The sequence below is a fragment of the Gallus gallus genome, chromosome 1, assembly GCF_016699485.2.
Source record: "Gallus gallus isolate bGalGal1 chromosome 1, bGalGal1.mat.broiler.GRCg7b, whole genome shotgun sequence".
NCBI classification, from domain to species: Eukaryota; Metazoa; Chordata; class Aves; order Galliformes; family Phasianidae; genus Gallus; species Gallus gallus.
In genome coordinates, this window is record NC_052532.1 from 152,859,823 (window position 1) to 152,886,968 (window position 27,146).

The window sequence follows — 27,146 nt, forward strand, 5'->3', positions numbered from 1 at the left end:
TCCCTTAAAGCACAATATTTGTCAGAATAAAATATGTAAGTCACTGGTAGATTTCTAAATAGAAGTTGAGGTGGGGTTGAAGTAAACTGGCTAGAATTACTGTCTATTTTGTAAAGAAGAAAAATATTGGCGAGCATTTGTAGTTATCTACTACTAATGATTCAACATTACTTTTCTGGCTTCTCTGGAATTCTGTAGATGAAGCAATTTAGCAATTTCACCTGATTGACAGGTAATATTGTGGAGAGGAGAGGAGAGGAGAGGAGAGGAGAGGAGAGGAGAGGAGAGGAGAGGAGAGGAGAGGAGAGGAGAGGAGAGGAGAGGAGAGGAGAGGAGAGGAGAGGAGAGGAGAGGAGAGGAGAGGAGAGGAGAGGAGAGGAGAGGAGAGGAGAGGAGAGGAGAGGAGAGGAGAGGAGAGGAGAGATAGTTGAGTTGGAAAGCATGTACAAAGATCATCAAGACCAACTGCCTGACCACTTCAGGGCTAATCAAAAGTTAAAGCACTAAATTAAAACACTATTCAAATGTCTCTTGAACACTGACCATCTTGAGACATCAACTACCTTGCTAGGAAGCCTGTTAGAGTGTTTGATCACCTTCACAGTAAATAAATGTTTCCTCATGTCCAATCTGAAACTCCTCTGGCACAGCTTCCTGGCATTCCTCTTAATCCTGTCATCCATTACCAGGGAGAAGAGACCTGTACCCCTGTCTCCACTTACACTCTTTAGGAAGCTGCAGGGGCCTTGGCATCTTTTTCTCCAGACTGGAAAACCCAAGTTTCCTCAATCTCTGCTCATAAGAACATGCCTCTCAGCACTTTTACCAGCTTTGTTGCCATCCTCTGGAAACACTCAAGTACTTTAACATCATTTTTATAATGTGGAGCTCAGAACTGAACACAGTATTCAAGGTTAGGCCACATCAGTGTTAAATATAGTGGGAAAATCACCTCTCTTGCCCAGATGTTTATACTGTGTTTAATGAACCCCAAAACGCTGTTTGTCCTCTTGACAGCCAGGGCACAATGTACATTTGGTATAACAATTTTTAATCTCATCATGACAGAATATGTTGAAACTAAATAGAAATAGATTCTTCTTTCTTTCCACAGTTATTATTTCTAGAGATCAAGTTAATTCCATTAAATTCAGTAGACTGTACTTCTGAGTTTCAGTTTTAGACTTTGCACTGAGTACTGTGTGAAAATACATTTTGCAGCCAAATCTGCAAATAAGCTGAAGTCATAAAGAAAATATCAGACATAGCAGTTGTGAGACACAGGAGCACTACACATAAAATGAATGTGCAGTACCCTGGCTCTGCAGGACTGGTGGTAGGGTGTTCTCAGTGGAGGGCCCATGCCGCTGAAACCTGCTTCCTTTGGCCCTCTGCCAGAGCCAAAGTTTGGCAAAATTCAGAGTGCAATGTAAGGCCTGTCTGTTCAGTGAGGCGGTTAAAATATCGTTGGATTATTCTTAGCAATAGGATATGGTTTGGGGAGTTTGGATTTTTATTTTGTTGTTTATAAGATCCTTAATTATAAGGAGCTTTATGCTTTTCTAATATTTAGGATTGTCATTCAGTAAGTGTGGTGCAGATGTACGATAGCAGGAGACCAATATTATTTAATTAGATTTACTTCATTTTAAATCAGGCATTGCACACTTGAACAAGAGTACAATAAAACCATGTTCTAAATCGTAGATTTGGGAGGACTACTTCCTCCTTAGTAGAAAGCAGAATTTTTGATCAGCTTTCCCTGATTTGAAATGCAGACTGTCTTCACAGGCATGTCACCTTGCATTTAGAGAATTAATTGCATGTTTTCCAATTTGAAGTTATCTGATTTCTTGCCAGTTTGGGCCGAAATTACTTCCTGAGCTGTAGACAGTTTAGGTGATTGTTGTGGTTGTTATAAAACCCGAGATGCTGAAGGGGAATGCACTCTTGACTTCGATGTTCTTAGTGCCTTTACAGCTATAGAGTTGGACCATCTGTGCCTCCTCACATTTTCCTCGGAGAAGAACAGCAGGATACAGCTAGCAGCCCTTATGGATGAGATGTCCCTAGATGAACATCTCATGTGAACATGTGACTGAGAAGTTTCACAGCCATCAGATCCTAGCAGCTGAGACATAGCCTTGTGAGGCAGTTAATTAATTCAAATAGGCGTGTACTAATAGTGTCTCTCTTTGGTCTCAAGAACTTCTAGATTGTTTAAAGTGGGATTTTCCAATTTTTCTTTCAGCCACATAGCTGAAAGCCACACAGTAAGCCACACAGCTTCTTTGGAACATACTTCATGGCAATATGATAAGGCCATGCCACATATTACATGAACAGAAATGTCTGTTATTGAGAAAAGGAACTAAGGAAGCCTGGTTTCCTACAGATTTGTGTCTTCAGTTCTGTACACTGGAACATCCATATTTCCTTCCCACACCCTCCACTTCCCAATCTGTTGGCAAAGAGTCACTGTTTATAATGGCTGAATCCCATACGTGTTGATTTAGTTATTTTTAAACTTCTCAGTCAGATAGCAATTGTATTTTGGTTTCTGAATAACTATGCATAAGAAATGAGAGGATCCCTACATATATTTTCTCTAATTATTACCCCATCAGGGTCTCTCTTTTCCAAACAGATTGATAACACTGAATGAACTCACGATACTTCTAAAATTTGATCTAAAACCAGCCCACAGATTTTATGTTTTCAGAGAAGATGATAACAGAAAAAACAAAAAAAGACCAACAGTATAATAACATGCACTTTGTTTCTTTGGAAAACAAGGAGGAAAATAGTTCTAAAGATAAACATTTATATATTCTGCCTAAAAACAACAAGAAGAAAGCTTTTAATGTATAAAAGATACTTTGCATTAAAAATGTAGGCTGCTTAGAATACTGTCTTTTTTTAGTTTCAACAGAAAATTTTAATAATCCTTTATCTTTATACACTATATACCCATTATCTACACACTGGAAGCATAAATACATACTTCATCTCACTCTGTGCATCTGTCATAGAATTGCTGCTAGTCATAACTGGTGTTTTTTTTTTTTTTTTCTCACCTTAGTACAAGAACAAGTGTATGCCCTCTAAAATTATAGTTCTTCAAATTTAGAAAAAAAATAATAATTTTAATTTGTAACTTGAATTTAATGGGATATTTGAAGAAATATGCTACTGTATGTCATGCTTTTCTTTTTAAATTCATGACCTTCGTAAAATAACAGTACTGTCTTCATGCTTACCAAAAATGGAAAGACATGGTGGCCTTTTTAAATTAAAAGAGAAAATCTTCACAACATTGAAAGTCAGGAAAGGACCATTAGACTTATTTGTATTGCCCAACTGCTTGACAAAGAGCAGAGAATTTCAACAAGTGCTTCTGGTAGCGAGTCCAGGACTACTAGCTGAAAACATACCTATTAGAGTCAAAGTTGATTTAAGCCCTTTAACTGTCACAGAGCCCATAACTTCCTAGGAAAGCTACTGCAGAGGTAATGTCTTTCAGTTAAAAAAATAAAAAATAAAAAAAATCCCTGTATTTATACCCTGGTTTTTTTCTAGCTTCTAGCTTGCAATCATCACAAATCTTGTGTCTGGTGAGATATGTACAAACACATTTAAAAAAAAAAACATCACTCATTTCACCAGATCTTTTTAAAATAGCTGACCAAGAGAATGTAAGAATTATTTCAGTATTGCAAGAGGGAGTGGGAAATATACCACAGAATTCTGAGCATGAAAAAGGGACAGAATGTCTAAAACAGCATAGGTTATGAGACGTGGAGATAAGGCACTCTACAGGAGGAAAGTTATGACAAATATATGACCATTTCAGCTGTGTTAGATTGTTATAGGGAGGAAAAACAGCTGTAAATCCAATTCAGAAAGCCAGTATATTCCACAAGCTTTGCACCAATAGTAAGCAAACACTCAGCGAGTCCTACAACATTGAAATATCTACACCAACTTGGCAACCTCAGGAGTGGGTGAGGAAAAAGCCCAAATCTACTTTAACTTGTAACAATAAATACCAAAATGCCCAAATAATACTTTTTCCTATAACTTACAAGACAGACTTAACACACTTTTAATAATATGTGTGTCCATAGTTTGGATTAAGTTTGGATTTCTTGAAAACATTATCATGATGTTAGTTGTCATGATACCTAATTGCTCTCAGGTCTACCAGACCATAGTTATATCAGTCAAGGGTTATTCTGTTCAAATTGTTATATATATAAATAAAAGTATCACAGGAAAATGTGTTGTTTATCAAAATAACCAGGTTAGTTCCATGGTAACTCATCCACTCTGTGATCCCTGGGCAGTTGATGTAACTGATCATTTGGGCACTTATAGCTGTTATGCTCTTTAGTTTATCTAAAAAGTGTTGTCATCAGACCAAGAAATTTCACGTGCACAATAAACCTTTTCGGAACAAATTCTATCTTCCTTTTTTTTTTTCTTTTTTTTTTCTTTTTTCCATTTTATTTATCATATTAAAGTTTCATTCAAAGGTAAACAAGAAAACTGGTTTCAAACTTATAGATTTGTTTTCAATCCTAATAGAAAGTTTTGTTCTGATCCACTCCTAAGACTAATAGAATACAACTGCGATTTTTTTGCCCTAAACTGCCCTTATGAACTGTCAACATCAATTCCTTTTTAATCTTACTTTTGACAAAGAAGAGAAACTGGGAAAATGAAAGACAGAGAAAGGAAGCTACATATTAGGTGAGCAGTAAATATTCTACCTTCTTAAATGCTGAAGGCTAATGTTCTAGAATAAATCCAAATTAATTAACATAGTAAAGGCATTGAAAATTGCTATTGATTTACAAATTCTATATCCTTTTATGAACTATTCAAATTTTGCTTGTCAATCCATATGTATTTCTATTACAGCCATGAAGTACTGAGCTCCCTCTTGTGACTAGCACCTGAACATTATTCTGACTGTGGGACTACATGTCCTGTATACTCCTGAGGAAAGCAGAACTGTTTCAAATACTCAATCCAACTCACATTCATTAATGTTTGAAAATGGCAACCATGACTGTTTGTAGAGAAAGCAGACTTAATTTTTCTCTTTTTTTGGCAAGTCACCCTTCATAGAGCTGGCTTTTTAAATACAAAGTAAGTGGATCTCCTCAAAAATCTCTATTTTTGTTGGTGTAACTGTTTCTTCATGGAAATTATTTGATCATTCTTTAGTGACTGATGATGCAATAAACCCAACACAGATAGCTGATAACCAAATGAAGACTAAATATAAATTGACCAACTATAGAGCCAGGAAATATAATCTATCAAATCTGACAGCAATTTCCTTTTAGGATTGTAAGGTTGTATTTCTTTATTTACATTTGGTGATACGTAGGGATTTTGGTAAAATGGTTCATTAACATAGGTACAGTCATTCCTATACAATCTGTGTTGAACACGGTATAGCTTATTCCCAGATGGTATTAAGAATAACATTTATACCAATGTAACTATGAACACAATATGTTTGAAGTAATATATCAATAATAGTCAACTTTCATTTGATACCGATATTAATAGGAACATTCTGTATAGAAATTACCCTCAGTAAAATCCTGACTATTAGAAAAATTTAGAAATGTACAAAGCAAAGTGAATCCAAGTCAATTATTCTTGTATAGCATTCTGACCTTTAGTATAAATTCTTCAAAACTGTATTTCTTGATGGATGAGAAAATACATGCAATATCTTCCTGTAAAAAATCTAATTATGTGATCATACCTGGGGAAAAAATATGTATTAACAAAGTAATTTATTGGTTTCCAATAGTTTCCCATCTCTTGCAGTATAAAGAGAACTACAAATTGATAATTTCTTTAATCTTTTTAAATTTGAGAGCTGTAGAAGGATATATTTCTTTAATTCTTTCAAGTAAAAAGAGCAACAGATGAATAATAAATATCTTGCTTAACTGAAGTAGATGTAAGAACATTTACTTTCATTCTTTTTGATAATACCAAAGCAGTATCAAAACAGACAGTGCCAAAAAATCTATGGCACCATTTTGAAACTTCCCAGTTAATGCAAGTCTCATCATTTGATAATCTGAAAATAGAGTTATGGTTAAAATTTTTACCATCACAAAGGACCCAAATCTAGTGCTGGATATAAATTTTTCATGTTCTTGGACTACTGAATGTCTACATCTTATAACATCTAGTGCATGGGTAGGCATATGTTGCTGTGACAGTGTAGGTGTCTTTGTTAATCTTCTCATCTACAGATACAGTAACAATTTTTTCCAGGCAGGAGAAAAAACAGGCACCCTGAACTCCATAGTCCTTACTCACAGTAATCTACTGCTGAAGTGGACCGGAGCTTTGAACAGTGTAGGGTTACAGTTTAATGAACGCTGGTTCTTCTGTATAGGAGAAATTCATATGCTTTCATACTCTCTCAGCTTCATTTCCTTCCAAGGCTCATTAATTTTTAAAAGAGCTAGCTTTCTTATCCTTGCCTCCTAGTAGGTGGTGTTGCAGTAGCATAAATATAACAGTATTTATATTCTTAGCTGGGAGAAGAGGAAAGGAGTATGATAAAGCTCAATTCCTCAGCCAAAGAGGTTTAGCTAAGTATCCACATTAAGTCTAAGGAAAACGTCAATAGATTTCATGGTGGTCACTGTGTTGCCTGAATTGGCCACCTAACGTTTCTGTTATTGTGCAGCAGGCATGGACACTTGTAACTTCACAAGACCCTAGCAGTTTGGAATCAGATGCTGTCCCTGTCGCAGTCTGACCACACAGTGAAGAAAGAATAGATCTTTTTCAGGATCTTGGGTTTATCCACTGGAACTTGACTCTTTCAGCAAAGTGAAGCATGTAATAAATAATGTATTCATTCTGACGTGTTCAAGTTATTGAATGTGGATCTTTTTTTAATAAAGCATTTTCAGTCATACAATAAAAATTGGAAGATTAAATGTGGACGTATTCACCCAAAACATTAGGCAAAAAGTGCTTTGCATCTGTAAAATGCTGAAGTAGTTAGATGAAACAAGTGGAAACTGTCAGTGATGAATGGCCCAAAAGTCCTGGTAGGAACATAAGCAGAGCCTAGAGTAGTATTTTATCATCTTTCTCTTCAGTTCCTCATCTTCATAGCAATATTCTGTCTTGATTCCTTTCAGATCAGTAAAAGGCGTTCTTTCTCCAACCATCCTCTACTTCTTAAGTAGTTCTATACTTTGCCATCTAAGTGATGCAATACATTGATTTCATCTTTACAAAGTAAGCTATTGATCCCATTACAAGGTGCATTTCCTTCACTTCCTTTCTTTGCTCTTTTTGTTCTTCCTTTTCCTTCTTAATAAGACCAACAAAAATTCCAGTGAACAGGGTAAAAATAAGAATACAACCCTCTAATAGATGAGTGGAAGGTCTTTTGAAACCTTCCAAAACACTGGACGAACTTTTATATTTACATTTCCATCCAACTGGGCTAATCTATTCTCATATCCTTCAACAAATTTATCTGAGAAACATTTCATAGGCTATTTGATTCAGTGTACAAAAGCAAGAACTCTACATATCCAACTGATACAATCAGTCACAAGGTTCTCATTAAATAGCCAAATTTTGCTTGAGAAAAACTAGAGAAGGATTGTAGTACTTTTGTTTGTCTTTACTCTTTTGTGGGTATGCTACTGTGAGTGCTTCAGTGTGACACAATACAATGTCAACAATAATTCTGGAGTTAGTTAGCTCAAGCAAGCCAAATTTAATCTGCTGTAGATAATCTTAGGAAACTATTCTTGAACATACTTAGGGAAAGTAAAAAATTATCTCAAATCTCTCAGAGGTTAGTCTTCCTTGACAGATGCCTGTTAGCTCACATAAAGTCTAAAGTAAGTTTAATTCAAATTTTAACCTTCATAGAATGGATCACAGCAGCTGTAGACAACCTTTGTCTTGGTATCTCTAGGAAGGGAGAAGGAAAGCACTTAACTTCCCACTGTATTCAAGAGTAGGTTAAATGCACACAGGAAATTCTTGTGCCAGTTGAGTGACCATGAAGCTTTCAAAATATTAGATACAGAACACAGTTGAGGGCTTTTGAAAGACCTGAAAAGCTTCAGTCATTGAAAGACTCATGAAAATGAGTTATAAAACTTATAATAAAAGACCCTGGAAGCTCACTGTTCATCTTAAAGCCATCCCTGAAAGTACCTCTAGTATAACATAGCAGACTTATCACCCAAAAGTCCACATATACTGGCATTTTTCATTTTGTCTTTACATATAACATTCAAATTTACTTTGTTACTTAGCAGTGTGGAAGGGACTTGCTAAGAAGTAGGTCCAAAAGTTAATTGCTGACTGTGGCTAACCAGAGTAGAAGAGAACGAGGATAAAGAGGAATTGATTGTGACCCCGCTCCATGTGTAATATCAGAGCACATGGGTAATGGAACATATAATTTCCATTGCTAGTGTGAAAGTTACTGAAAGATGCTTGTGTTGGTCCCTCTCCCTTCCTGCTTGTTTTTATTGCTCCCTTTTACATAAATAATTTAAACACCAGTTTGCTCAGAGATAGAGAGTGATTCTGTTGCTAAAGCACACAGAAGACTCTCGGATACAGTCTCTTCAATAACATGTAACCATGGATGCAATAAAAAGAGAAATGATTATTACTTCATTTAAAATATTTTTTCTTAGACTGAGAGGCTCTCTCTGATGTCTGTTTCAGAATATCTTCCAGCTTAGTGGATAGGGATCCCACCAGGGATCTGCAGACAAAGATTCAAGCAGCAGACATGAACAGCAGGATCTGAATATTTCAAAAGGCAGGTGGGTGCTCACTATTAGCAGAACAAGGCAACATACAAAATCTGTTTTTCCTCAGTGTTACCTGGCTGATGCATCTAACTCTATGGGAGAGTTCACAACTGTCAACTCTAACTGAAAGAAGAGCCTCTCCTTTGCCTGGAGCCGGTTGACTAGATGTTCTCCTTTACATTTCTTTCTGGCTACAGGAGACAGTTTCATGTAATTGCTTTGTAAGTACTAGGAAGTTCATAATTAGGATCCTAACTCTCTGCATTCAGGGCAAAGAAATCCCACATTCCTCACAAGTGAATAACAGTAGTTTAATTAAAAATCAGACATTGCAACATCTGCAACCCCCTGTATGCAATTTGGGGCAGGCGAAAAACAGGATTTAGAATAACTTGGTTGATTAACCTGAAACTGTAGCTCTGAAAACTGCTTTGATTTTCCTTGAAATTCCTGAAGTATTTGCAGTTTTACTGCAGTACAAGCAACAAACTGCTCTGGACTAGCATCCAATGATGTCAATCCCTGATAAGTCAAAGTGTCATCTTCTCAGGAGGATCTTCTAATTCTTCCAAGGTGACTGAATTAGGAGCCCACATGTATTTCTTTCTTCCTGGGCCCCAAATCCTCACATCTGTTCCTGAAGAGCAGCTAAGCTCCAGAAAGCTCTCTTCTCCAGGCTTAAGCTGGGGGCAGCACAGGACCAGGTTCGAGAACCCTGGCATTGGCACTCAGCTCTTCTACTCCGTGAATAAGCACTATTACTTCCAGTTTATGACATAGAGAGTGGGCAGCAGCAGTGACAGTGCCTCCTCTGCCTATATTTTTAAAAGAAAACACTAAGATCTGCACTCTTTAAAAGGATTGAGAGAGGCAGCTACACTCAGGAAAGGACATGGATTTTGACTGGACAGAGGCAGCTGTTAGTTACTGTGCCAACGCACCTTAGTTCTGGGAAGAGAAGAAATAACTTGAAGTCAGTGAGCTTAGGCAGCTTTTCCTTCAAACTCTATGTTGAAGCATTTTTCTCTTCCTACAGATAGTTTGGGAAGTCTAAATGAATAAGTCTGCGTTCTTTTTTTTATTTGGGAGCCGGATTAAGATTCAGAGAAGTATTAAAGCTGATATTCTAATGGAAGTGAGAATGAGATAAGTACTTCAATGCCTGTCTTTATTGAATCTACCCCTTAGTTCAAAAGGACATATAAACACAAAATTCTCTGGTTTTCACCAAACTGCTGCAAGGCTTCTTGATGGAAAAGGTTTCCTTATTGAGTGCCATTGATTCCAGCTATTTCGTCCTGCTTAGGTCTCCAAAAAGGAAAGTCAGAAAAGGAAAGAAGGGAAGAAGGAAAGAAGGAAAGAAAGGAAGAAAGAAAGAAGGAAAGGAGGAAAGAGAGAAAGAGAGAAAGAGAGAAAGAGAGAGAGAAAGAAAGAGAGAAAGAGAGAGAGGAAGAAAGAGAGAAAGAGAGAGAGGGAAAGAGGGAAAGAGAGAAAGAGGGAAAGAGAGAGAGAGAGAAAGAGAAAGAAAGAAAGAAGGAGAGAAAGAGAGAAAGAGAGAAAGAGAGAAAGAGAGAAAGAGAGAAAGAAAGAGAGAAAGAGAGAAAGAGAGAGAGAGAAAGAGAGAAAGAGAGAAAGAGAGAAAGAGAGAAAGAGAGAAAGAAAGAAAGAAAGAAAGAAAGAAAGAAAGAAAGAAAGAAAGAAAGAAAGAAAGAAAGAAAGAAAGAAAGAAAGAAAGAAAGAAAGAAAGAAAGAAAGAAAGAAAGAAAGAAAAGGAGAAAATAAAGCCTGTCTTTATTGAATCTACCCCTTAATTCCAAAGGACATAGAAACACAAAATTCTCTGGTACTTTCTTTTCTTTCCCTCTCTTTTCTGAGTGGGATCTGCTCTCCCAACTGGAGACATACTTCGGAAAGTCTCACCCGTAAAATGTCCATCTTTGTGGAAAACTTTGTGCAGCAGTATGAGAGGATTTTCAGTTGTGCAAGCCAACCTAAACTGAGTGTGGCAGGGTTCATTCAGAGCACTACCCTTGAGTATATTTTTCAGTAAGTAGGTAAATTAGCCACGCACGCATGCACAGCACAGCTTCCGTCCAAACATTCAGCTGTCATTAAAACCACTGCTGTTATTTTAAAATGTCTAAGCATGCACGATGTGCAGTTTTCAAGGGCTCATAACTCAACCAAATCAAAACCAGTTTTCACCAAACTGCTGCAAGGCTTCTTGATGGAAAAGGTTTCCTTACTGAGTGCCATTGTTTCCAGCTATTTCATCCTGCTTAGGTCTCCAAAAGGAAAGTCAGAAGAATTTGTATTTGTATAAGAACTTTCACTCTCTCATTCAAAATATAGCGCTGAGGATAAGCTTAGCAGGAGTAAGAAGGATTAGGCATTTATGTGGATAATGAGAACATCCATGATTACATCAAGGGGGTGAATAGGATGAAAACACTGCAGAAGCAACCCTCTCCGGGAAATTTTTCTAACATTTGTTAAAAAATTTTACAGAAGAAAACCTCCTATAATGGTGTAAACAAAGGAAGAAGGTTAATCAGACATGGATTGAATTAAAGTCACTCACCTAAGTATATTGATTGTGGAGATTAAAAGCACCATCACCTTTCATCTATCTTGTTTACCTCCTAAGCACCCTCTGGCTTTTGTGTGGCATTTTGGTTTCCATGGCCACAGAAGGTTCCTTCCTATAATCAAAAACGACCTCCTGTTATATTGCTCAGCAGGCCATTTCCCCCTTTTATTATTCTTTTCTCTTGCCTTCAGGGAAAGCTTTGTGCGAACAGGACAGAGCACTTGGTTGGTTGGCGGTTGACCTCAGTTGCACACAATGAGCTCTGAGTGCTACCTGAAATGTGTGACAAAGAGAGAAGGGTCGCTGGCTTAGAGCATTACAAGGGCACGGGCAGGTAACTGCGATGACACTTACCAAATGTCAGCATTCGCCTAGTTCAGGAGTGCCTCATCTGACTGACAGTTGCTTGCTCTTTAGTACCTAAAGAGGGAAAATACACAAGTTAATTAATTAATAACCCCATTAAACTTAGAAGATATAAAGGCTAAAAGGAAAGAAGAAAGCATCTGGAGAGGAGGGAGGCAGCATGGGAAGAAATATGTACAAAGTATATGTCTACTTTTAACAGCATACCTCACTAGTTTAAAGCCATTTTAACAGCCTACAGGCAAAATTTGTCATGGTATGTAGCTGCGCGCTGTGTTTGCTTAAAATGCTTTTGACAATGTGAGGAAAGCCTTTAAGCATTTGATGAAGGTAAGTTGGTTAGCAAGGCTTGGAAGCCAGTTTGCAGGTTCCAAGATAATTCCTTGGGATCCAATTAAACTGTTGAATTTCACATTCATTCCATTTTTCTAATGCGTTTAGTTAAGGGGATTTCTCCCACACATACTCCACCCCATGCTCCTAAACCAGTGATTTTAAATACAGTTCCGTGTGACTTTTTGGTTGGTTTCTGCCTTTGATTGTTGAAGTGTGTTGCCACTTTAAAAAATAAATAAATAATTAAATCCCATTGAGCGCATTTTTCTCTCCTGGCTACTGCAACTGAGAGATTCAAAGCTATATATCATAGTTGAAATAGAAGATTTGTTTTTGACTGTGGATTTGTGTATGAGAGTAGTGCCTATGGATAACTGGTAAAGGCAGTGTGAAGCTGATAGGTTCTTACACCAAGTGCTTACTGTGTTTCTCAAGTGCCAGCTGTAAGATACCAAAACACTGAGCAAAACAGGCTGTGAGGGCAACAGAATTCCTCCTGCATTGTACTTTAGGGGAAAACTTAACTATCAGCACCATCGAACTTTCAACAATACTTTCTAACCATGAGCTTAGCTGTTATTCTGATGTATGAATTTGTATGATTTAAAAAAAGCAAAAGTAGGGTATTTCAAGAAGTAATCTTAATGAGAGCATAGCTGATTATGGTAGTAAAACCTTTGTATTTCTTAGTGTGGTGACAGACATTTTTTCTGATATTTTCCTTCATATTAGTATTCTTCTTACACGTGAACATCAGCACTTTGTCATAGCAAAAAATGTGTTCCACTGTCAGACTTAAGAGAAATTAAAAGCTGTTTTGCTACAAGATCTTGAAATAAGGAAATATGTCAAAAAACAAATTGACACTGTATTGTAATGTTTATTCAAAAATATTACTTTTTAATTCACTCTTAATAGCTTTTAGCAAAGTAAATTCTTGTAAAATCTTGAGAAAATTATGACATTTACACACAGTCCATCACTAACACTTGAAGCTGAAAACTATAACTTGTCTTTGTGACTGAAACTTTTATAGTGCAAATATAAAATACCAATACGATCAGTGAAACACCTGCCCCTTGCAACAGCATAACCACATCTGCAGAATACTTCAGTTTATCTGGGCAGGCTCTTTAACTGCTCAGTTGTGAAGAGTATGAATTGGTCTTGTAGCTAAAAACATTTCTTTTGACAGAGGATATTGAGAACAGAGATTTCTGCCAGGAACTCCACACTGCTGTTAGTGAAGCTTTCATCTTTGGAATGTTACATTCAAATCTGCTTTAGATCATAAAAGAGCAGAGAATTTCTCCACATCAGCGAGGATCAGAGCACAGTATGGCATAAACAGAATGGGAAGAACAAAGAATTTCAGTTTCTGAAAAAATTTCATAACCATATGAGAGCTGAATGGCATAGGGCATAGCAATATGTGACAGGAGTATATTTATGGGTTGAATTTGATTATACTGCAACATGTATTTTCTTCTACTGAGCAAACAATATGCCAAATAGGTACCAGGCTTTAACATAGTTAAAATAGCCAATCTTAATTTTTACATACCAAAACTTGAACTGAAGTCTTAAGAGAAATGCAGAATATGTCATACTTAAATGGAGAAAAAAATGTGCCTTGTCATAAATAATGTAGTTACTTGGTAGTCTATTGCCTTAAATAGTATTCAATCGCACAGTTGAAGTAATCTCTACAGACTGGTCAAGATACTAAAGGCCCAGCCAAACATCTCCTGAAAAGCTGCCACTGACATCAGTGGACTAGGAATGCCCTTTAAATGGTAATTAGTTATCTATCACCAAGAAATATTACCTAAGTTATGCTTCTTGCACTTTATTTCTGGATTCCCTCGTAATTCTGTTTTTAAATATCAGTCTGGCATTTTTCATGCTCAGTAAATGCTCCATGAACATTTTGTCCTAAATTACCTTCCCATAGACAGTCACTCCGCTTCCTATGACTTCAATACTAGCTAAGCAAAAGCACCTGAATGCAAATTCAGCTCGGAAAGAATAATCTTATGGAGGAAAGGTCATTTAGCACATTGGTGTGGTCACTGAACCTTTTCCCTGCTGCCATCTTAAGACTTATACCTCTAATCAATTGCATTCGCTGCTCCATGACCCCTTGGAAATACTGTTCTTCATTTCAGCAGTGACAGTTCACCATCAACATCTAAAGCTGAGTATTAAATGCATTGAGAACAAATGTCCTGGAAATGGGCAGTTTTCCTCTTCTATCTCATCCCTATTGTATTAAAGGCATCTCTTTAAAGGAGATAAACTGCAGGTGTGTACACTTCCCCCTCCCAACTTTCCTTTCATTTCTCAGAAAGGTAAAAAAAATGGATTAAAATTCTCTCACTGCACATCAGACTCCCAGAGCAAGGACAAAGGGCACACGTGCATGGGCAAGTGTGTCCACACACACTCACACCCATGTGTACAGCAATAGACATGCTCCTGTGGAATGTACCTCTTTAAATGTGTGCATACAACTGATGTTGGTTTGGGCAATGAAATTCCTTCTCTGCCTCACTGAAAGCAGGACACAGCATGCATAGCACAATTGGATTGCCATCTTGATCCAAACTTTTAGATGCCACAAATCCAATACGTCAAACAATAAATAACACAAAGTAGATAAGAATCTACCTAATTCAAAAGAACATGCCAAACATTTTGACTTAGCTTTCTACAATCAATTATTTTCAAAAAACCAACACATTAAAACACATCAATTATTTCAAATGAAGAGCGAAGAGGAGAAACATAGAAATATGCTGACATTTTAGCTTTCTAACTTCTTTCTTCTCCATTGGGTAAACTACAAATAAGCAAGCACACAACATTTAAAAGAAAAACATGGATCAAAATCAGAGGTACGTATTTTAAACTCATTCAACAGTTACCTAAACCAAGATTTACATCATCTTTTAATTTAAAGGTTTACCTCAGGGAAAACTTTCTTATTTCACTAATTCATGTAGTTCTCTTGAAATCAATGAAACTGTTTATTTTAGTAAATTAAGCTATAATTAAAAATTTAATTCTAATTTTTTTTGGCCCATTCCCAGTTAAGAACATTATCAGAAATATCTTTTAACTAAATATTTCATTTCCAAATTGTGACAATGTAGTTTTAATGAAGAAATTTTATATTTTGAGGTAGGGAATAAAATGAAACCATTTTTACATAACCAAGGCTGATGAAAATGTAGGAGGGCTGCTCCAAAATTAATGCCTCCTGTTTTGTTATGTTGTCCCACAACATTTAAGGCAGATGTTGGTGGTATGACAGTAGGGGTTGAATTCTGTACATATGAAGCAAAGGTGTGAAACTGAACTCCTCCACATGGAAAAGATGGCACCCATTGACATTTGTCAACACTTGCTGAACATCTATGGAGATCATACAGCAGACGTGAGCACAGTGAAGCAGTTGGTGGTGCATTTCAACAGTGATGACAGCAATAATGTTCATTTATGTTGGTGCAGATTTTGAGAAGCACAGCATGCAGACTCTTCTTCATTGCTTCTTCAGTGCATAACTAAGGGTAGTGACCATGTCGAAAAATCATGTTTTATAGCTGAGAATTTACTCTATCAAATAGAGTTGTTGTGCTCTTTGTGTCTTCCATAGTGTCCATGGAAATTCATGGGAGGAATTACTTTCAGAGCAACCTACATAGCTTACTCACTTACAAATTTGACAAGCTGAGGCTGGTGATGGGGTAGCTATGTGCTGTGTCCAAGTCAGCAGCCAAGGTGCATGTTCTTCGAAAGGTTTAAGGAGTAAGTTGACAGTTGTATGGGAGAATGTCATGGAGGAGCTTGCAGTCGGGTTCTTGCCAATGAAATGTGCTTTCCAGGAAAGACCAATGTAACATCATCGTAACACCAGTGTTTCCCAGGATTTAGGAAACAACATGCTGAGTCATGCCTGAAGTGGAAGAGAAACTTTGAGAACACATGATATTGCAATGCAGTAGCCAGAAGAATGGGCTTGGATGGGCTTTGTAGGACTGAAAGAGGTGATCTAAATCCATGCTTGAGTGGACATAGAGGATACCCTGATCTGAGAGAAAAAAAGTAAAAAAAAAAAAGTAGGGAGGATTTCTTTAGTTATTACCTGAAAGCCTCAGAGGACAAGGCCTGCAGGAAGCCTTAGTTTGGCAGTAAGGATCTGGCTTATATGGCTGATTGTTGTTGACCTGATTGACTGACAAATCACTCTTTAACCTCTTGGACTGGACGATTGTAGAGGTCTTTTCAAATCTTGATTTTTCTATTATTCATCTCATTTCTCATCAGCAAATAGGAAATTAAAGCTTGATCTGTTATTATGTGGGTATTTTTTTTTTTTCCCTTAGGATCTTTCTTTCCAAATCTAACATTTATTGCAGGTAAATTGATGGGCAGATTTCTCTTACAAGTATTTATTCACTCTGTAGCAGTAGCATTCATATATTGCATCACTCAGCATCCCTTTAAGAAGGCATGGAAAGAACTGGAAGTGACAACACCTTCATTTTCTTCCAGCCATAACATGCATCAGAGAGATTGTTGAGGAGACCAATTATTAATCAAGTTAGAGGTTTGTCTTTTCCACAGTATTTGACCAATTTCAAAATACATCATCTGCAACCATCTGGATTTCCATGCAAGTAGTGTCATAGCATGCTCACTGCCTTTTTGAGAGCCTGTTCTTCTCTTGCTGTGATGATGAAGTTTCCTGTCCTTAAGAGATAGCTCATAGCCATGGAGAGCACCAGGTGTTTTTCCCTGCTGTCTTCTTCTTATGCCCAGTCCTGAAGAATTACTCGACAGAACAGGCAACAAGAAGTTAAGTGGCAGTTTTGCACATATGAAAGGCTCACTGAAAGACTGGTTCTGATAGTTAGCCTAGGGTTCCGATCATTAATTCTGTAATGTATGAGGTATTGGAGAGGTATTTGTTTTGTGGAGAAAAATAGCGAAAATCTGGGGTAGTTACTCAGAATTTCTTGAAAACTCCTAGCATTTTGCTCAGTTTTAAGGCTGAATTTGTCAGTATGAGATATCATTTAGCTTTTCCCATTATGTTCCTGACATGCAAAACGTAGTATATTCTGTGCAACTTTATATTTAATTCTGCTTAGTGGGACAAGTATGACTTACTTGTGGATGGCTTCCTAGCCATGGAAAAAAAAAAAAAAAAAAAAAAAAGAAAAAGAGAACAATATAAAAACAATATACAATCTGAGTGGTGAGAGAATTTAGTTCACTGGTCATTTTTACCACACAACTCAAAGCCCAAAAGGCAGAGCAAAATGTTATAATCCAAAGAAAGCAGAAAAAGAAAAATCATGTTATATAATTTTCATACAACTACAATGCACGTGTGATCTACCAGTTCCTTTTGAAAAAATCAGCTTATAGTGATAAATGCATCATCTTCATAAATCAGCAGATATCTTCTGATTTCAGAAATATCATATACAGTGTCTAAAGGTTTATCAGCAACCAGGATGATGTAGCAAGATAGACAATTCAAAATTAGGAGAAACAGTTAATACAACAGGTGGGTGTGCTCAGAGGTACCTAGACCGGCTGGAGAAATCTGCTTCATGAAGCGACACAAATGAAAGTGTGAAGACCTGCATTTGGAGAGGAACAATCCCATGCACCAGTACATACTGAGGATTGACCAGATGGATAGCAGCTCTCTAGAAGACGTCATGGGAATCCTCATGGACACCAAATTCAGTTGTGAACCAGTAGTATGTTCTTTCACAAAAGAGGAAGCCCATCTTGCTCTTGGAATGCCTACAGTTCATGTCAGTGGAGATAATTCTTCTATTCTGCACTGGGGAAACACATCTTGAATGCTGGTTCTCATTCTACACAGGTCCAGTAACAAGAGAGACACAGATAAACTGGAGCAAATTCAGTGCAGGGCTATAAAACCAATTACAGGATTGGAGAATTTGGCATAAGAGGAGGGGCTGAGAGAGCTTGGATTGTTTAGTTTCAGAAAGAATAGGCTCAGAAGGAATCATGCGTATAAACATCCCTTGAGAGGAGTAAAGAAGACAGACTCTTCACAGACATATCCAGTGACAAGAAGTAACTCAAGAAATTCCATTTGGACATAAGTATAAACTCTTCATTCTGAGAGTGGTGAAATTCTGGAACAGGATCTCAAAGGAGGTTGTAGAGTTTCTGTCCTTGGAGATCTACAAAACACAACTGGACACTACACTTGAGTAACATGCTTCAGGTGACTGCTCTAAGCAGGAAGATTATTCCCCCACCAGCCTCAACTCCTCTGTGATTCTGGATAATTCTGTGAAACAAATAGTTCCTTTTGATTTAGGAATTTATAAAAATGGCATGTGGTAGACTGTGTACTACTCCTCAACAGTATAGGTACTGTAGTGATCTGGTGTCCCTCTAAACTCAGTTGTGGTACACTCATATATGCTAGCCTAGCCCAGCCTGGTATATTGATGGATTACATGGATTCAGCCAGACACTTCCTTGCATATTGTTTTCTGTTTGATTAGACAAAATGAACTGTGTCTTAAATTCTCCAGCACACACAGACAAAAGAGATCTGCTAGTCTCCTTAGTTTCCTAGGGACACTAATATCTGTTTACTCATCATATATGAAACACGAAGATGAGATGAGCAAGTATATCTTTCTAGGAGACACCCCCACTTCCATTTTTATTTACTATAGCAGTTTTTTGTTTCAGAACTTGTACCACGTTGTCTTAAATTATCTAGAGAACATGGACACTTATCCCCTAAATTGGTAAGTCAACACTGTGGGCAACTCTGCCACAAACTGACATGACATCCTTGTCTCTAAATTGGAGAGATACAGATTTGAATGGTGGACTATTCAGTGGATAACGGTGAAGGATGGATAAGGAATTGACTAGATGGCCGCAGCCAGAGTTATGGTCAACAGCTCTACATCCAGATGAAGGACAGTGAAAAGTGATGTCCCTCAGAGGCACATCTTGGGTCTGGTACTCTTGGACATCTTTATCAATGACACAAAGAATAGGATTGAGAGCACTGCACCCTCAGCAGGCTTGTGGATGACACCAAGTTGAGTGGTGCAGTTGACACAACAGAAGGAAGGGATGTCATCCAAAAGGAGTTGGACAAACTTGAAAAATAGGCCCACATGAACATGATGAGGCTCAATATGGCCAGGTGCAAGCTATTGCGCCTAGGTCAGGGCAGTTCCAGATTTGTGTACAGGCTAGGGGATGAACTCATAGAAAGCAGCCCTGCCAAGAAGGACTTGGAGGTTCTGGTGGACAAGAAGCTGGACATGAGCCACAAGTTGTGCTTGGAGTCCAGAAGTCCAACTGTATCCTGGGTTGCATCAAAAAGAGTGGCCAGAAGGGCAAGGGAGGTTACTGTTCCCCTCTATTCTGCCATCATGAGGCCCCATATGAAGGCCCTCCGCACATGAAACTTGTGGAGCTATTAGAGAAAGTCTAGAGGAGGGCTACAAAGATGATCAGAGGTCTGAAGCACCTCTCCTAGAAAGAAAGGTTGAGGGAGTTGGGCTTCTTCAGCCTGGAGATAAGAGGGATATGAGGAGACCTCATTGTGGCCTTCTAGTACATGAAAGGAGCTTAAACGTTTTTACATAGGTAGATAGTGATAGAACAAGGGGAACTGTTTTAAACTAAAAGAGGAGAGGTTTGGATTAGATGTTAGGCAAAAATCCTTTACTCAGAGAGTGGTGATACTGGAGCCCAGACGGACTGTGGGTGCCCTATCCCAGGAGGCATTTGAGAGCAGGTTGGATGGGGCCCTGGGCAGCCTGATCTGGTGGGTGGCAACCCTGCCCATAGCAGGGACATTGGAACTAGGTGATCTTTAAGGTCTCTTCCAACTTCAGCCATTTTGTGATATTCCGTGATAAAGGACCCTCACAGTAAATTGCATATGCATTTTAGCATAGAACTCTCTGCCTTGGTACAACCAGTAACTGCAAATTGTTGCAAAAAGTTGTCTGGGCAAATAAGACCACAGCTTCACTCTGAACCTGTTGGATATTTTTACTTCTATCCAGTTTTCTAGGAACTATAAATTTTTGAAGGACAGGCACCAAGGACTGAATTCCCATCATGTGGAACTGTCCTCTGCATGGGGTTATTTGTGTTATGTATGAACCAGGAAATGAAATGACAATCAGCTTCACAAGGCATAAAGGAAAGACCTGGTACTCTTCCAAACTTTTTAGACGATTATTTAAAACAAAATCGTTCTGATACCATAACCATGCTTACCCAGCTTTGATTCCTTGCTTTTTTTTTCCTTTTTTTTTTTTTTTTTTTGGGGGGGGGGGGGTGGGGCGGGGGAGAGAGGAGAGGAGTGGGATATGCTACTAATGTCATTTTATTTTCTTGTGTTAAAGAATACAAAAGAATTTAAACATATTTAATTCAAATACCATAAGAAATTGAAACCCATTTATTTCTCTATTAAATTTTTGATGAAGTTTCTTGTAAAATTAGCACAGTACATCACAAGCAACGATCTCTGATGACTGTATAACTATTAATTAACTAATTGAGTCTTTTGCAGATGTTTAAATATTATTATACCAATTTTGCAGGAAGATAATCTGAATTTGATTATACCAAAGCCAAAGAAAACTAAAAAAAATCAGATATTATAGAATCATAGAATGGCTTGGTTTGGAAGGGACCTCATGAAGGTTCCAATCTCCCTGACACAGACAGGGCTGCCAGCCACTAGATCAAGTACTAGATCAGATTGCCCAGGGCCCCATCCAACCTGGCCTTAAACACCTCCAGGGATGGGGCATCCACCTCTCTGGGCAGCCTGTTCCAGCACCTCACCACTCTCAGTAAAAAAATTCCCCCGGACATCCAATCTAAATCTTCCCTCCTTTAGTTTAAACCATTACCCTTTGTGCTATCACTATCTACCCATGTAAGAAGGTGATTTCCCTCATGTTTATAAACTTCCTTTAAATACTGGAAGGCCACAGTGAGATCTCCCCACAACCTTCTCCTTTCCAGGCTGAATAAGCCCAGTTCCTTCAGCCTACCTCTCTATAGGGAGGGAGCTCCAGCCTTTGAGTCATCTTCATGGTCCCCCTCTGGAACCCCTCCAGTATCTTCACATCTTTCCTGTGTTTGCGGCCCCAGACCTGGAAACAACACTCCAGATGGGACCTCATGGGGGCAAAATAGAGGGGGACAATCACCTCCCTTGTTCTTCTGGCTACCCCACTTCTGATGGAACCCAGGACACCATCGGCCTTCCAGGCTGCAAGCACACACTGCTGGCTCATGTTAAGCTTTCCTCAACCAGAACCCCTAAATCCTTAGTAGGGCTATCTCAAGGGTTTTTTCCCTACTTTGTATACATATCTGAGATTACCTCAACCCAAGTGCAAAACCTTGCATTTTGCTTTGTTGAACCTCATTAGATTCACAAGGACTCACCTTTTGAGTTTATCAAGGACCCACTTGCTCTGAATGGCATCCCTTCCTTCTGCTGTATCAACCACATCACTCTGCAAGTTCTATACTCTGGCACTACCACAACCTATTCATGGACTGGGTTAGTGTCCTAGCTCAAGGTTGAGTGCATTGCTTTCAGTTTAACCATCTGAAAGATATTACTACATTGAGTAACATCAATTCTCAGTTCTTCTTGACTCTGTGCTCCTAAATCCTATTAATGCCATTACTTAAGTCAATTTTGTAAATGCATAGTATCCAGAAGAAGTTAAGCATTTTTGAAAATGCCATCTTTGAACTACAGATCTCATGCAAATGAAGTGAAGTGTTCCTAAAAACAGAAGGAAGGCAGGAAATGTCTAGCACATAGGAAACAAAACGAAACAAAATAGAAAACCTTGTGTTGATAATTCTAAAAAAAAACAAAAAAAAACCCAAGAAAAAACAAAACATTAAAAAGAATAATTAAAAAACTTGTAGATTCATATTGCAATAGAAAATAAAACATCATGTACTTCATTTGCAATGCAAGCACCTATTAAAAAAAAATATCTCATGAATTTGCAGGAACAGCTATCACCTGATCATGATGAAGACATTCTTGTATGTCAGCATCAAAGTTTGATGTTTCCAGATGCATTTTCTTTGGGTAAGACAGCAAAATCAAACTATTTCATAGCACTTTGCCTCGCAGTACCAAATTTGTCTCTGCTGTAGCCTGATGATGTCAACAGAGTTACAGTGTGGATGAATGCAGGTCATTGTTTGTGTAGTTGGCAGAGAGTGTATGTGTGGGAGGAGAAAAATGAGATCTTCTAACCCGGATTTGCAGAAAAAAAAAGCAGGAGTATGAGTTTAGACACATACTCCTGTTAAAACCACATCATAATTTTGTCACTGGATGTTTCAGAACAAATGAGCTCCAAATGAAATAAAATGAGGGCATTTCTCCAGACGATTTCCTGCATCGCTGTCAGCGTTACTGCAATGATAGAGTGTGACCACGTGACATTAGGCCTGAGATATAAAACATGGAAACTGGCTTTTCTTAGTTGTTTCCAGACCATAAAATCCAGCTACACTAGGTATCTGGTTTCTACCCAGCACTTACCTGCCACTAATTAAAGTTAAGCAAAAAAAAAGAAAAAAATTTTCACGTGGACATCTTGGCAATGTTTGATTCTAAGTCCCCTGGGAAGTAAATTAAGTGCCATGCTAGTTACCCAGTTTTCTTCAGTATAAAGTTTCTCCTAACTCCTAAAAAACAATTATCTGAAAAAAGATCCAAGTTCAATAAAGAGAATCTACAGAACAAGCAGTATCTTCATGTTCTAATGCCCTGTGATTCTGGCATTTGTTGTGCACCTCAGCCACCAGGGACTGATTCAAAGTATCCTAATGGTTTTTACCTCTAGCCAGAGATACCACAGCAGGGCAACAGGTACTCTTTACCACTTGCTTGACTTGTGCAGTTTCTGGAAACGTCCATTTTTGTTAATGTTTTTTGTTTTGGATCTTCATTGTCCAGTCAACAATAAATACATGACTTCACAGCACAACTTTGAGAAGCAGTAAGGTTTCCCACGTAGATACCTGCAGTTCAGGGTGGACTACAGCAGAACAGGTACATGCATAATCATACGGAAAGTGTTTCCATCAACAAAAACTGTGGAGATTACTGAATTATCACCTTCACTTTAGCGTCTACTTTGGTATCCTCATTCTCCACTTTGCCAGCCTCTGCAGTATTTTGCAGCACTCCTCAACATATGAAGGAAACCAGTGCAGTGAGCCCAAGGAAATGGTTGAATCACTGTGTGAATCAGTCTTGCTTACATATGACTAGAAGGCACCACCAGGCCTGGCATTTCAAAAGAAATGTCGTTTTGTCTATAAATAATTCCCCAGAAATTGAATCATTTGTATAACACTGCTGTGATTTTTGGAACAGAATGCTTTGTATTATTCCTCCATAGAGGTGCTGGCATCAAAAATAAGCATTTTCTCTTTATTGCTAGAAAGACTGAAGGAAAATGAACAATAAGCGAGTTGGAGGTGGACCTCAGTAGAGCATGCTAACATGTGCAAGGAAAATTTCAAAAGTATCCTTCTCATTTCTGAATTTTTATAAAGATAAAAAACAAAAACAAAACAAAACAACAACAACAACAACAACAAAAACACTCCAGAAATGCCAATATATGTTTTACGTTTGCTGCAGATGAGACCTTGCAAGCTTTATCAAGTCAGTCTGAGATATTTTGGACAGGATAAAATCCATGTCCATAACCCCATAATAAGAGTAAAGCAAAACATTTCTGGCAGCCAGAGCCATTTTTCATATTGCATATATGCTTCCTCCACTCAACCTCTGTAGCATATGCACCCTGTTCATTTCAGGGAAGGCATTTCTTGCCTTACTGCACCCCCACTTGAGAAAGAGTACACAACAAATTTGTTTATGGCCTTCATTTTATTAATGGTGGCAATCAGAGGAGCTTTTATGGATATGCTTTGTTTATTTCAGTCCCTGCTTTGTCTTCTGAGTTGGTGGGAACCCCTGCAGGACACTCATAAATGGATAAATTTACAATCTAGCTTGTGTAAAGTGCCCACAGCAGCATCTACATCCAAGTTGTCTTTGTGCTCGTGCACCAGCTGTGATGCCAGAGGGCATGGGGTCAGAGCAGAGGGCTTCCTCTGGCTTTCTGCAAACTGAGATCAGCCAACCTTCATTTATCTATGGTTAAGGACTTGTTTTGGTTTCTCAGATCATGACTCTACAGAGCTGTTTGGATATTTTTAATCGAAAGACAAAGCACTTCCTCTTCCAAACTTGGTGCCTGCAAGGAGCATAACAAACTAATCATTCAGAATAATTAATTCTGTCAGAAAAATCTCTACAATTCTTACTAACGCTGAGTGTTTTGTAATCCTAATGAAAGGAAAAACCTGTCATTGCGATAATTTTCAATTGACCCATTTTCCTCAGTGGCTGGGGAGAGAGCGGTGTTGTTTGGTTTTATCTTTAAGAACCCTAAGCTTGAAAATGATATCCATAAATCTGGTATTTCAGCCTTGTGTTCCCAACTCAACCTTCAAAGGAAATATAAGCTAGCCAAAAGAGCCCAATAAGATTGTCAAGGCTTGTTCGTTCATATATGCGTAAGAGTGTCTTTCAGTTATCTGTGACTTTAATTTCACAATATTCCCAGGATAGGGAAACATTACTTTTTCCCATTTGTAAGTGGGAAACTGAGATGGAGAAACTGTAAACAGCTTGCCAAGGCCATGCAAGTAGTCCTTGTGAAGCCAAGGACTGGAATCTAAGTTCTGAGCAGTCTAGCCTAGAAACTGAAAGTGCAACCTCCCTGAGGATTTGAATGCAATATAAGAAGTTAAGGATTGAGAAACCATTCTTAAAACAAGTTCTTATGAGAAAGCATGGAAGACAATATATTAGTTTCCTGTATTTGCATAATGTTAGAAATACCTTACTATCAACTTCAGTGAAGACATATTAAAAAAAATAACAAACAACAAAGACACAAAAATCAAATAACAGGAAAAAATGCCTGAGGTATTAGAGATTTTTCATATTACTACATTTCAAGGTCATCTATTTCTTTTGTATTTGACAGTTGAAAGTTAAATGCAGCAGACAGTTGCATTTCTCATTACTGAAGACAGAATGGTATAGGAAATTTATTCTTCAGTATGCAGCCTTTTATTTCTAGGTCACTAATTCAAATCGATCCCTGATCAATGGTGACTAAAAGGCATTCATATCCGGCAGCTGTTCTATGGTCTGGGTTAAATGAAGGAGCATCTTCGTTACTTCCCAGCAGTAGCCCTTCTCTAGCACTACCAGACCAAACTGGAAGTTTTTACAAAAAAGCTATGGGCTGATTGCACATGGCACTTGCAGATATCTGAAAAGTAATTGACCTATTTTTGTTTTGCTTTTAAGGAGGGTATTTGATTTTTCAAATGATCCACATTTTGTCAGAGTGGGCTTTTTTTAGTATTAAATAGGATCATCCTGCTGTTTTTGTACAAATGGATTCTTCTATATTCAAGATCAAGTCTTCAGTCAATGATACTATCAGCGCTGATTGGAGGTTGGATCTTTATACGCTCAACAAAGAGTGCCAAAACATCAAATGGATCGTCTCTAAAGGCTATGAGATTCATAACCTTCAGCCATCTATAAGTCTTATATTGAATGTCATCCACTGTTTGTAAGTAAATCACCTACTCTCCCTCTACATTCCACATCTCTTTATTAAAAGAGGCATTCACAAGTGCTTTGTCCATTCCCAAATTAAGTACTAGTTTGTTACAGAAAATTTGCATTCAGTCTTCAACATTTTTTACATTCCCTTTTGTAACAGCTTTAGAAATCCTCTATTACGGTACAGAAATATTGGCTTTGTTTATAGGGATGCATCTATATTGGCCATCAAGCAGATGTTATTGTTGAGAAAGGCAAGCTTGTTTGCTAGATTCACATTTTCCACATATCAGATTCCTAGTGAGTAGGTGAAGATAATGAAATGCAGTGTTTTTTTTTTGTTTGGTTCAGTTTGATTTTTAATTTCTTCCACCCCTCTGACACAACCTCCCAAAAGGTTGGCATACGGTATACAATGCACAATACTTTTACTCCCCAGATATCTCTGTTTTGAACAATGCTTTCCACAAGTTACTTACTGTCTCTGGCAGTGTGTTGAAGCATACTCATTCATCCACCCACAAAAAAATTTTTAGCATTTATTACCATCTTTTTTGCACTGTTTCCAAACATGTTAATACCTGCTGAACAAAACAACACTAAAAATCATAATAACTGTCTACTGCTGCTAGTTCCCCAACATAATGAGTTGTTGAGTTTTCCTTTTAGCATTTCAACAACAATACCTCATAGCCAAACTGTCTATTAAAACTAAAAAATTGTCAGAGGAAGTGTATAACTTGGCTGTAAGAATGCACTGAAACTTGGCATAAAGGATCTTAGACCAGAAGCAAGTTTGCTTTACCAAATATAAAATACTCCTTTCAGATTCTTTCCACGATTTTAAAAGCAGATTTCATTGTTTACAAAGAGATGTTACCAGCCAGTAACCTATGATGTGTCTAACTGTGGCTGTGAAAAGAAAACAGAGAGAATGAGAAAATAAAGTGTCATCAAAATTTCATGAAGAAACAAGTTATTTTTAAAAATAGTGCTTTAAGGAATTTCAGAGACATCTGATTCACAGTCTCAAAGTTCATTCATAATATCACATGTGAAATACACTTCATTATACACTGCTTTTTGCTTCTTTTTTAAAGCCACATTTTCTACAATCTTTGGGAGTGGAAGGAGAGATATGGTAATTACTTAGTCTGTAAACGTGAGCAGAAAACCCAAAATAAGGAGAAAATTTTGTTCTCTATTATTGGGTTATTTCTTAAACTCAGTGGAGTTACTCTCAGTTTAGCTTTGT

General features: G+C 37.8%; 1 long non-coding RNA gene across 1 annotated transcript in view; it reads right to left on the reverse strand.

The window, feature by feature from the left end:
- LOC101750454 overlaps positions 1-27,146 on the reverse strand; it is a 63,912-nt gene that overhangs the window by 3,989 nt on the left and 32,777 nt on the right. The window contains exons 4-5 of the long non-coding RNA XR_005860942.1: positions 11,788-11,853; positions 11,425-11,545 (exon numbers count right to left, since the gene is read on the reverse strand). This is a non-coding gene — a long non-coding RNA (uncharacterized LOC101750454). The remainder of the gene's footprint in view (positions 1-11,424; positions 11,546-11,787; positions 11,854-27,146) is intronic.